Source organism: Myotis lucifugus, unplaced genomic scaffold, assembly GCF_000147115.1.
Source record: "Myotis lucifugus unplaced genomic scaffold, Myoluc2.0 scaffold_41, whole genome shotgun sequence".
NCBI lineage: Eukaryota > Metazoa > Chordata > Mammalia > Chiroptera > Vespertilionidae > Myotis > Myotis lucifugus.
In genome coordinates this window covers 5,767,138-5,776,879 of record NW_005871089.1, presented here as the reverse complement: position 1 = coordinate 5,776,879, position 9,742 = coordinate 5,767,138, and positions in this window count along the sequence as shown.

The following is a 9,742-nucleotide window of genomic DNA, read 5'->3' as shown; positions in this document are numbered from 1 at the left end:
GGGCACATGGAGGGAGGGGCCTCTGGCCAGAGGCCAGGGCACAGGATGCTGGGCTCGTGATCCCCCCCAGCGAACCCAGGCCCGCGGCCCGTGTCCCTACTTCCTGGAGGGAGGGCCGGGGGCCAACATCCCATGGCCTGGCTGTGTGGAGGGAGGGGCCTCTGGCCCAAAGCCTGGTGTGGGATGCTGGCATCATTGCAGGCCGGGCTGAGGGACCCCCACCCTCCTGTGCACGAATTTCATGCACTGGGCCTCTAGTATTATAATAACTACTAGTGGCCCGGGGCACAAAAATTTGTCCACTCAGGGGGTCCCTCAGCCCGGCCTGTGCCCTCTCGCAGTCTGGGACCCCTCAGGGAATATCTACCTGCTGGGTTATGGGCCCGCTCCCGGGGGGATTGGGCCTAAGCTGGCAGTCAGACCTCCCTCTGGAAGCCTGGGAGCCCTTGGGGGATGTCCACTTGCCAGCAGGGAGCAGGCCTAAGCTGCAGTCGGACATCCTTAGCGCTGCTGAGGAGGCAGGAAAGGCTCCCGCCCACCACCACTGTACTGGCAGCCATCAGCCTGGCTTGTGGGCTGAGCAGAAGCTCCCCCTTGGGGGAGCGCACTGACCACCAGGGAGCAGCTCCTGTATTGAGCACTTGCCCCCTGGTGGTCAGTGTGTGTCAAAGTGACCAGTCATTCCCAGATATTCTGCTGTTAGGGTCAATTTGCATACTACCCTTTTATTATATAGGATGTATGGTATCAGGAGGAATCTAGACTTATTAGGATGATGGTAAGTTATATAATGTCTAATCACTATATTGTACACCTGAAGCTAATGTAATAGTGTATGTCAATGGTCATTGAAAAATAAAAAAATACTTTTAAAAATTTACTTTCTCGCCCTCACCTCTCTCTCTCATTTTAATGAACTAAATTCATTGTTTATTCATATTTCCTTAGTTTTTACCTAATGACCTTTTCTGTTCCAGGATCCCACCAAGAAGATACCACATTACATTAAATTATCATGTTGCTTTAGCCCCCCTCCTCCTCCACCCCCCTCCCCCCAGCCCCTAGGTTTTGATGTTTCTCAGACAATCCTTTTTTTTGATGACCTGGACAGTTTTCAGGAGTACTGGTTGGGTATTTTGTGGGATGTCCCACTGTTGCAATTTGTCTGTTGTTTCTCTCATGATAAGGCTGAGGTTATGGGTTATTGGTAGGAAGACCACAGAAGTAAAGTGTCATTTTCATCATATCATGTCTAGGGTACATACTATCAACCTAACTTAGGACAATTGATATTGGCCTTGATCAGGTGGTGGAAGTAGTGTTTAGCAGGCTTCTCCACAATGAGGTGACTCCTTTCTCCCCTTTCCATTCTGTGCTCTTTGGAAGGAAGTCACTATGCACAGCCCACACCTAAGGAGTGGGGAGTTCTACTCCCCTCCCTGGAGGACGGAGTCGTTTGAATTTCTATGTGAGAGACTATCTCATTATTTTTAAGATTTTCTAAAAACTTTTTATTAAATTACAAGGTATAAAAAATGCAGATATGTGCACAGTTTGATGAATTTTGACAGTTTTAACAAAGCCATGTAACCAGCCTCAGATCAAGATTCAGAACATTGCCAGCACCTTCCAGGGTAACCATGACCCCAACTTCTAAGAGCTTACACTAGTTTTGTTCTTTATATAAATGAAATCATGCCGTGTGTACTTTTTTTGGCATGGATTTTAAAACATTAATAGACTTTGTTTTTACAGCAGTTTTAGGGTTATAGGAAAATTAAGTGGAAACTCCAGAGAGCTTCCATATGCCTCCATCCCCAGCATGGTTTCCCCTAATATTAACATCTTGTATTAGGGTAATGCATTTGTTACAATTGGTGAATAAATATTCACACATTATTACTAACTAAAGTCTCTAGTTTACATTAAGGTACTCTTTGTGTTACACAGTTCTAAGACGTTTTTTCACTTTTTTTATCATGGTAAAATATAAAACAAAATTAACCATTTCAACCATTTTTTAAAATCCTCACCCAAAGACATGCTTATTGATTTAGAGAGAGGGGAAGGAAGAGAGAAAAACATCGATGTGAGAGAGAAACATCAATCAGCTGCCTCCCATAGGTGCCCTGACCAACAACCTAGGTATGTGCCCTGACCAGGAATTGAACCTGAAACCTTTCAGTGACCAACACTCCAACCGAACCACACTGGCCAGAGCCCATTTCAACCGTTTAAATGTATGATCCAGTGGGCAGCATGCACTCCTGTATCTGGTTTCTGTCACTTATTCTTTTTTATGAGATTCATTGATAATGGTGGGTGTAGTTGTAGTTGTTGTATGGTGTTTTGTTATAAGATGAATACACAACAGTTTATCCATTCAACGGTTGGTTGACATTTGGGTTGTTTTCCATGTTGAGCTGTGTTGAGCCTGGCTGCTCTGAGCATTCTTGCACGTATTTCGTGTGTATTTCTGCTGTATATAGACTCAGGAATTGAAATGCTGGGTCATAGGCAGGGCCTAACTCGGCAACAGTAGATTCTACCAAACAATTTCTCAAAGTTGTTTAGCCAATTTTATTCCCAGCAGCTGTGTATGAGGGTGTCAGTTGCTTTTCATTCTCACCACCACTGGATTATTTTCAATTGTTTTCATTTCAGCTGTTCTGGAGTATTATGTATTGACCATTTCCCTTTTAAAAGTTCCTCGGGTTCCCCATAAATTTCAGAATAAAAACCAAACTCCTTTGCTTAGCACTTGAAAGCATCAACAGCTCTTGCTCGTCTATCTGGCCCTGTGTGTCACCATGTCCTCCTTGTGCCCACCTCCACTGTCCTTCTCCATATGTTGATGCCTTTGCTTGAAACCCTACCCTGTATTCTCCAGCCAACTCCTGCTCATTTTAAACCCTGCTTAGCTGTCACCACATTGACTGGGTCAAAATCCCTCCTGTGAGTTCGTTCAGGCCCCTCACTGCCCTCCTCAACAGTACCCAGCATACTGTCTCCCTTTGGACTGTGAGCTCCCTGAAGGTTGACGTAGCTTCTGCTCTCCTTCATATCTCTAGTCTCTAGCACAAGGATGACACACAGCTTGTACTCAGAAAAAGACTGTTGAGTCAATTGCTGTTCATAAGTAAGACTGCTAACCTACACAGAAGCTTTGCAAAAACTTCAGGCATTTCCTGCATTAGTTTTATGGAAATTGCAAATAACAATTCTTATAATTAAAATTTATTGAGCATCTACAATGTGCCCCTCCCCTGCACCATGCCCACTGAATTGCTTTCCCCCACATTCTGGCTCTGAAGAAAATTACTTAATATCTCCAGGACTCCATTTCATCAACTACAATATGAGGCTAATGGTAGTACTTACCTCATAGGGTTGCTTCATAGCAATTCAGTGGGCATGGTGCAGGGGAGAGGCACATTCAGAATTCACTATTCAGAGGCGAGGAGCCCAGGGAAAGGCAGGGTGTGACTAAGGTTAAGGGGAGAGGAAGGGTAAAGGGCACCCCAAAGGTCACTCAGTATATTTATTCAGTGTACATTCATCAGCCAGGCCAGGTGGCCAGATTGCAGCAATTGGCAGCCCCTTCCTCTTCTTAGTGGGGCGGGTCCTCCCTGTGCCCTTCACCATTCTCACCATTCCATTCTTACCTCTGTTGCAGCTAGTTTTGGGCTAGCCAATCCCTAGCCCGAACTCTAATCCAGATGGAGGGCCCCTTGAGGGCAGAGGCTGAGATGCATTCATCTCAGCCCAGACCTGATACAGAGGAAGGACTTTGTGGACATTCTTGCTGTGGGAAGCATAGGTGAATAATTAGAGCTGGGAGTCTCACAATCTATTGGGTAGGGACCTGGAACTTCTGTTCTGGACTTCCAATTCACCCACTGCCTGTGTCACCAGAGGCCCCCATCCTCAATATGACCAAATGGTTCATTTCATTTTCTTGCTCAAACATCTTCCCTCTGGGTCACCGCCCCAGCCAGAAACCTGGGAATCCTCGAAGATTGCTTCTCTGTCACCTCCCACCAAATTCTCAAGATTCTGCCTCCTAAGTACTTCTTGAGTCTGACCCTTTCTCTCCATTACTGTGGCACTCAGCTTCTCAGATTCTCACTTCCCACCTGGACTTTTGCAGGAACCACCTACTTGGCCTCACTGCCTCTAGACCAGTGTTGTCCAATAGAACTTTCTGTAATGGTGGAAATGTTCTCTGTTTGTGCTACCTGTGGTTGTTGAATGAAATGTGGCAAGTATAAGTGACATACTAAATTTTAAATTCTATTTCATTTTAAATTTAAGTAGTTTCTTGTGGCTACTGGCTACTGTATTGGCCAGCATAGCTCTAGGAGCCCTTCCCACCTCATCCCTCTCTAAGCCATGCTCCACACTACCACCCAAGTGAACTTTCTGAAATTGCATTTAAAACCAAGTTCAAACATCTAAGCTCAGCATGTGAGCCATTTCCTACTCTTCTCGCCTCATTTCCTATCCTACTCCTCCCTCCCTTTCATGCATCTTTCCACCCATCGGAGGGAACATCTTATAATTCTTTTAGTTTTCTGCCTTTGTGCATTCATACATGCTGTTCCCTCCCAACCACTTCTTCCCCATCCAACAAACACCCTGAAGGAAATACATTGCTTCCAGGTTAGAAATGCTAATTCATACTGCAGTACAATGATGCATTAATGACAAAACATTCTCATCTGTCCATTAAAATAGATCCTCCAAAAGTCAGCTCCAAGCCCATCTCCTCTGGAGTGTCCTGACCCCTACTCTGGTTCAGATCCTCTTCCTTTGGGCATAGCTCTCTCATGGCACTTACACCACAGTGTCATATTGCTTTGGTTTTACTTCCACTGTTCTCAGAGGAAACTTATAGCAGTAAGACAGGCCTTGCTTTCAGGGAGGAGACTTACAACTAGCAGGCAGGCAGACGGATGAGGTAATTGCAGACCCAGGTTGTGCTGAAAATCCTCTACTCCCCCTGCTTCTCTGCTCTGCTGTGTGCACTGAGAGGCTGACCTCTGCAAACTGTGTCAAGGGGCTCCCCCATATTTTGGCTTCTTGTTGCATTCAGTCAATGGGAGGCATTGGCATGAGATGGAAGTAGGGGAGGAGAGTGAGAGTGGGATATTTTTTCTTTAGACCCTCCCTGCAAAGTCACCATGGTAAGCCACAGCTCCTGCAAGGCAGCTCTTCTCTTCTTAGTTTCTCTCTCTCTGGGTTCCGGAACAGTTTCTTCCTCTTACCCCTTCAAGCCCAAGACAGTGAGGGCTCCTTTCTGTTACTAATCATATGGTACCACACTATTCTGTCTTGGTTTCTCTATACATTGCCCACACCTTTGTAAATAGTCCCCTTATTAAACTCTCCTCAATGACCAGTTTGAATGGGACCTGTTTCTTGCAAGGACACTGAATAAAATAAAATGGTTCTTTGTAAATTTCTGCTCCACCATCGTTGGAAGGTCAGCCTTTCTCCCAGGCTGGCTCTCTTATGGCTACTGAGTTTCAGCCATCACATCCAGACATGACAAAGGCCAGAGGGGCAAGAGTGCATCTCTTGCCATGTATCCTTTGTAAGAGTGAGAAAACCTTTCCTAAAAGCTATCCCACAAGGTTTCTCCTACATGGTCAGAATCATGTCACAGATCCAAGTTTAATCCAAACACCAACAAGGCAACTGAGGCCACGATGACTGATTCAGACCAGCCAGGACCCACTGCCTGAGTCTGGGAGTTTGAGGACAACCTCTGCACAAAGCACATAGCTCTGGAAAGGAATATGGAGGATACCTGGATAAAATGGAAGGGGGGAGAGTGTTGGGAAGAAGGAAAAATCAAGGTGGGGAGATGGCTACTAGATGTCTACAAGTGGTGGAACAGTTGGGAGAGGGTCCCCAAGTTGGTTGAGTGGCCCATCACTGGTTGGTGGGACAGCCAGGCTGTGCCCTGATAGGTCTAAATGACACCACCTTCTTGGCAGAGACTGGGGAAGCACATCCAGAAGCATTTGGCTGACAAAGTAGGTTCCTCAGAGACCCTGATTTGATGAGAGTTCAAGAACAGTCACTAACAGCAAACCTCTGTGTTTAATATACAAAAGGGCATCTTTAACTTGGAACATTAGCATGGCCTTGAGCATGACCTTCAGGAAGTCAACATGTCCTCAGGCTTTCACAACACAGTGGCCTGGAAAACATTTCCCCAGCAATAAGGCATTGCCAACCTGAGCACAATTAATCAAGTTCTGATATATAATATGGGTCTAAATCAATCAAATTGATAGTATTGAAGGAAGAAGAAAAAAAAGGAAAAAGAAGGTCTACCTTCATCTCTACTACCCTCCGTCTAGAGCCAGCCCAGAACCTCTGGGCCACTCCTCTCCCTTCTCTGAGAAGTGTTCCAGGGTCTGTATCTTTGCAGCCCTTCCCACCCACCAACCCATGGAGGTCTCCTGTCTCAATCCTGCAGAGCCCTCTCTGCTGAGAGCATTTATAAAACCTGCTGCTTACTGATTATTGTTGTGGGGCCAGATTGTGGAGAGAGGAGCTGTAGTCTGTTGAGAGAAACCAGGAGGCTTTGAAATTGAAAGAGGTTGTGAATTTCTGGTGATTGTGACCATGTGTTCAGCAGTGAGGCCTAGCTCGGATGCTGATCCTGGATAGCAGTGAAGGTGGTATAAGGTAGGATGCCTAAGCTGGGCCAGGTTGTGATGAGCTTCCTAAGACAGGACTATGTCTGTCTTCCGGCAGCAAAATGACACTCACCTAGCAGATGCTGAAGAAAATATCTGGGCTGACCCAATTTGGACCCAGAATTTCACCAAACCTCTGCCATGTCAAACCTGGTGTATTTTCCTATTTGGGAGTTTGACATATTTCCATTCATTTATTTACCAAATATTCATTAACATCCACAATGTGCCAGCTTGCTATTGATAAAGGATTGATAAAAACAGGCAAAAGTCCCTGCTCTGCTGGAGCTTACATTCTAGTTGAGGGATATAGACCATACACAATATGAAAGAGTAAAATACATAGTATGTCTGAAGTTTGTAAGTGCTACAAATAAAAATCAAGTTAAGGAAAGGGAGAGAGACTATGAGTCAGGGTAACAGTTTTACATAGAATGGTTAAGGAAGGCATATGGAAAAGGTAATATCTGAGGAAGCAAGACATGAGGGTTTGGGGACAGTTTTCAGGTGGAGGGAACAGCAAGTGCAAATGCCCTGAGGCAGGGTGCTAGATGTCTTCTACTTGCCTCTCCAGACTCACTCTCTACCCCTCTACTCTCGGTCCTGGAGGACTGACTTATTATTTTTTTAACAGTAATTATAAAAAATATATGTTTTTATTGATTTTTTTTTAGAGAGGGCAAGAGAGATAGAAACATGGAAGAGAGAGAAACATTAACACCGATCTCGGCTGCCTCCTGCCCGCCCCCTGCTGGGGATTGAGCTTGCAACCCAGGCATGTGCCCTGACTGGGAATTGAACCAGAGACCTCTTGGGGCATAGGTTGATGCTCAACCACTGAGCCACACTGGCTGGGCAGGATTGACTTCTTTGTATTATAGTAATGGGCTCCTTACCCTCTGGCTTCCAATTAGTTCAATCCATGGAAAGAAGGCACCAGTGGGACATCAGAGGGCATGAATAGAGTGAAGTCAGAGTAGGCTCTGCTCTCTCCCTGTAGGGTCTTTGTGTGCCAGCTGCAACTCTCTACTGAAGACCACGGCTACTCTCTATAGTCCCTCTATGGCCATCTTCTCTGGGTTCTGCTTTCTGTTCCTTCCTCTTACCACATCTAGCCCTGCTGTTGCTAACCCTGGGGTGCTGCATTGTCCCTTACTAACTTCTCTAAAACTTTCCCATAGCTTTGTAAATTGTCCCTTTATTAAACTCTCCTTAATAACCCAGTTGAGTCCTATGTTTCCTGCAGGAACTGACCCTGACAGAGGCTGGTAGGGATCTGCCTGGAGTATGTCAGGAACATCAAGGAGGTGTTTGTGCCTGGAGAGGAATGAACTGGGGAAGGGAGAGTAATAGGCAAGGAGGTCAGAGAGGTCATGGGAGCCACATCTGGAAGGGCCTTGCAGGCTATTGTAAGGACTATTTCCTCATAAACTTCCTTCTGAAAATTTCAACTTGGCCCATCCTGAACTTGGGGAAGGAATGGCATTTCTTTTTCAGCGAGGAGCTGGGACAGCAAATGGGGCACCAGGAACTTGATGACATCTGCTTTCTTCCTGGGCATCCCCTATCCAAGGAGCTCCCAGCAGACAGGGGGGTTGAGCTCTGCTTCCAGCACAGTCTCAGCTGATAATCTCTGCTTTACTCAAGAGTTCTCTTCAGGCAATCACCAGCCAACAACTCTTCAACACCACCAGGGAGTCTTCTGGAGATAAAATTTGCTTCCTAAGGGGTGCTGTTGGTGGCATTTTTGGCAGACCAGTGGGAAGCAACCAAACAAGAGTAACTTCCTTCATCTTCTGTCCAACTTGTCCAGGTTTTCTTGGGGCTGTCTCAGAGAGCACTGCGGGGTAAGCTTCTCTGGCCTGCAGGTTTGGGTTATAAGTCTTTCAGTTGCAAGTCCTCAAATCCAACTCCTACTAAAAGAAGAGGAAGAAGAGATGAAGAAGGAAAGGACAAGGGATGAGATAAGGGGGAAGGTGGTGATGATGTTGATTCATGTAACAGATATGCTCTGTGGGTGAACCTCATTGGCTTCAGAAATAACTGGATCTAGGTGCTCAATGTCATCAATTCTTTCTCTCTCTCCACCTCCCCATTTTGCTTTCCCCTGAATGGGCATCATTATAAAGTAGGCTTTCTTTAAAGGCCCAGACTTATTTTCAAATTAGCTTAACTACCCTGCAGAAAGAGAACCTCTCTTTTCCAACAATTTCAGAAAAACCCTTGTTGGGTTCTCATTGGCCAGGCCTGGGTCATGCACCCGTAGAGTCTGGGGTGTGGTCAGCTCCATCAAACCTATTGGCTAAGAATAGGGGTGGGCTAAAGAACAGAAGTGATATTGCCAGAAGAAGAGAGAATGGTTGCTGGGCATACAATACCACTCAGATGGCCACTGTTACTAGCATAACCATATAATCGAATGTTCAAGACAGGACTCTTTTGAGAGTGAAAGAGGGAACTTTTAATATTTACATCAGGACAACAGGCTTAGACCAAATCTAAGAGCCAGGGAGCTGGGGTTGGGTTGGGGACTGCCACACTGAGCCCTGGATCCTGCAAACCAAATCTTTTTGGCTCTCCTGCCTCCCAAGGTAAGAGGGAGAAGGCGCTTGGGATTCAGAGGTCAAGTGGGATAGAGGGTGGCTGGTGTGTGTGTGTGTGTGTGTGTGAAAACACATTGGGAAGCAAGTCCTAATTCTACACAACCACTCAAACTGTATTCTTCTCAAACAGCTTCACCCAACCTCCCACTCCCATGCTTTGCTCTTGTTATGTCCTGTCCTCTTGCCAGAAATGTCCTTCCTGTACTCTTCATATTCCATAATGCTTCTCCAGTCCCCCACTCTCCCAGAGTCCCTTTACCTGCTCCCTCCATCCCAGCTTCTCACAGCTCCTGAAGTATTTCTAGATTCAGCATAGGTTGTATGCCCTGCCTCCACCATGCAGTAGAGCTTTGTTGTGGGTTTTGCTTTCTCTCCATCCCCCTGCCACATAGCCCTCAATGGTGCTGACTGCAGATTCTAAGCTGG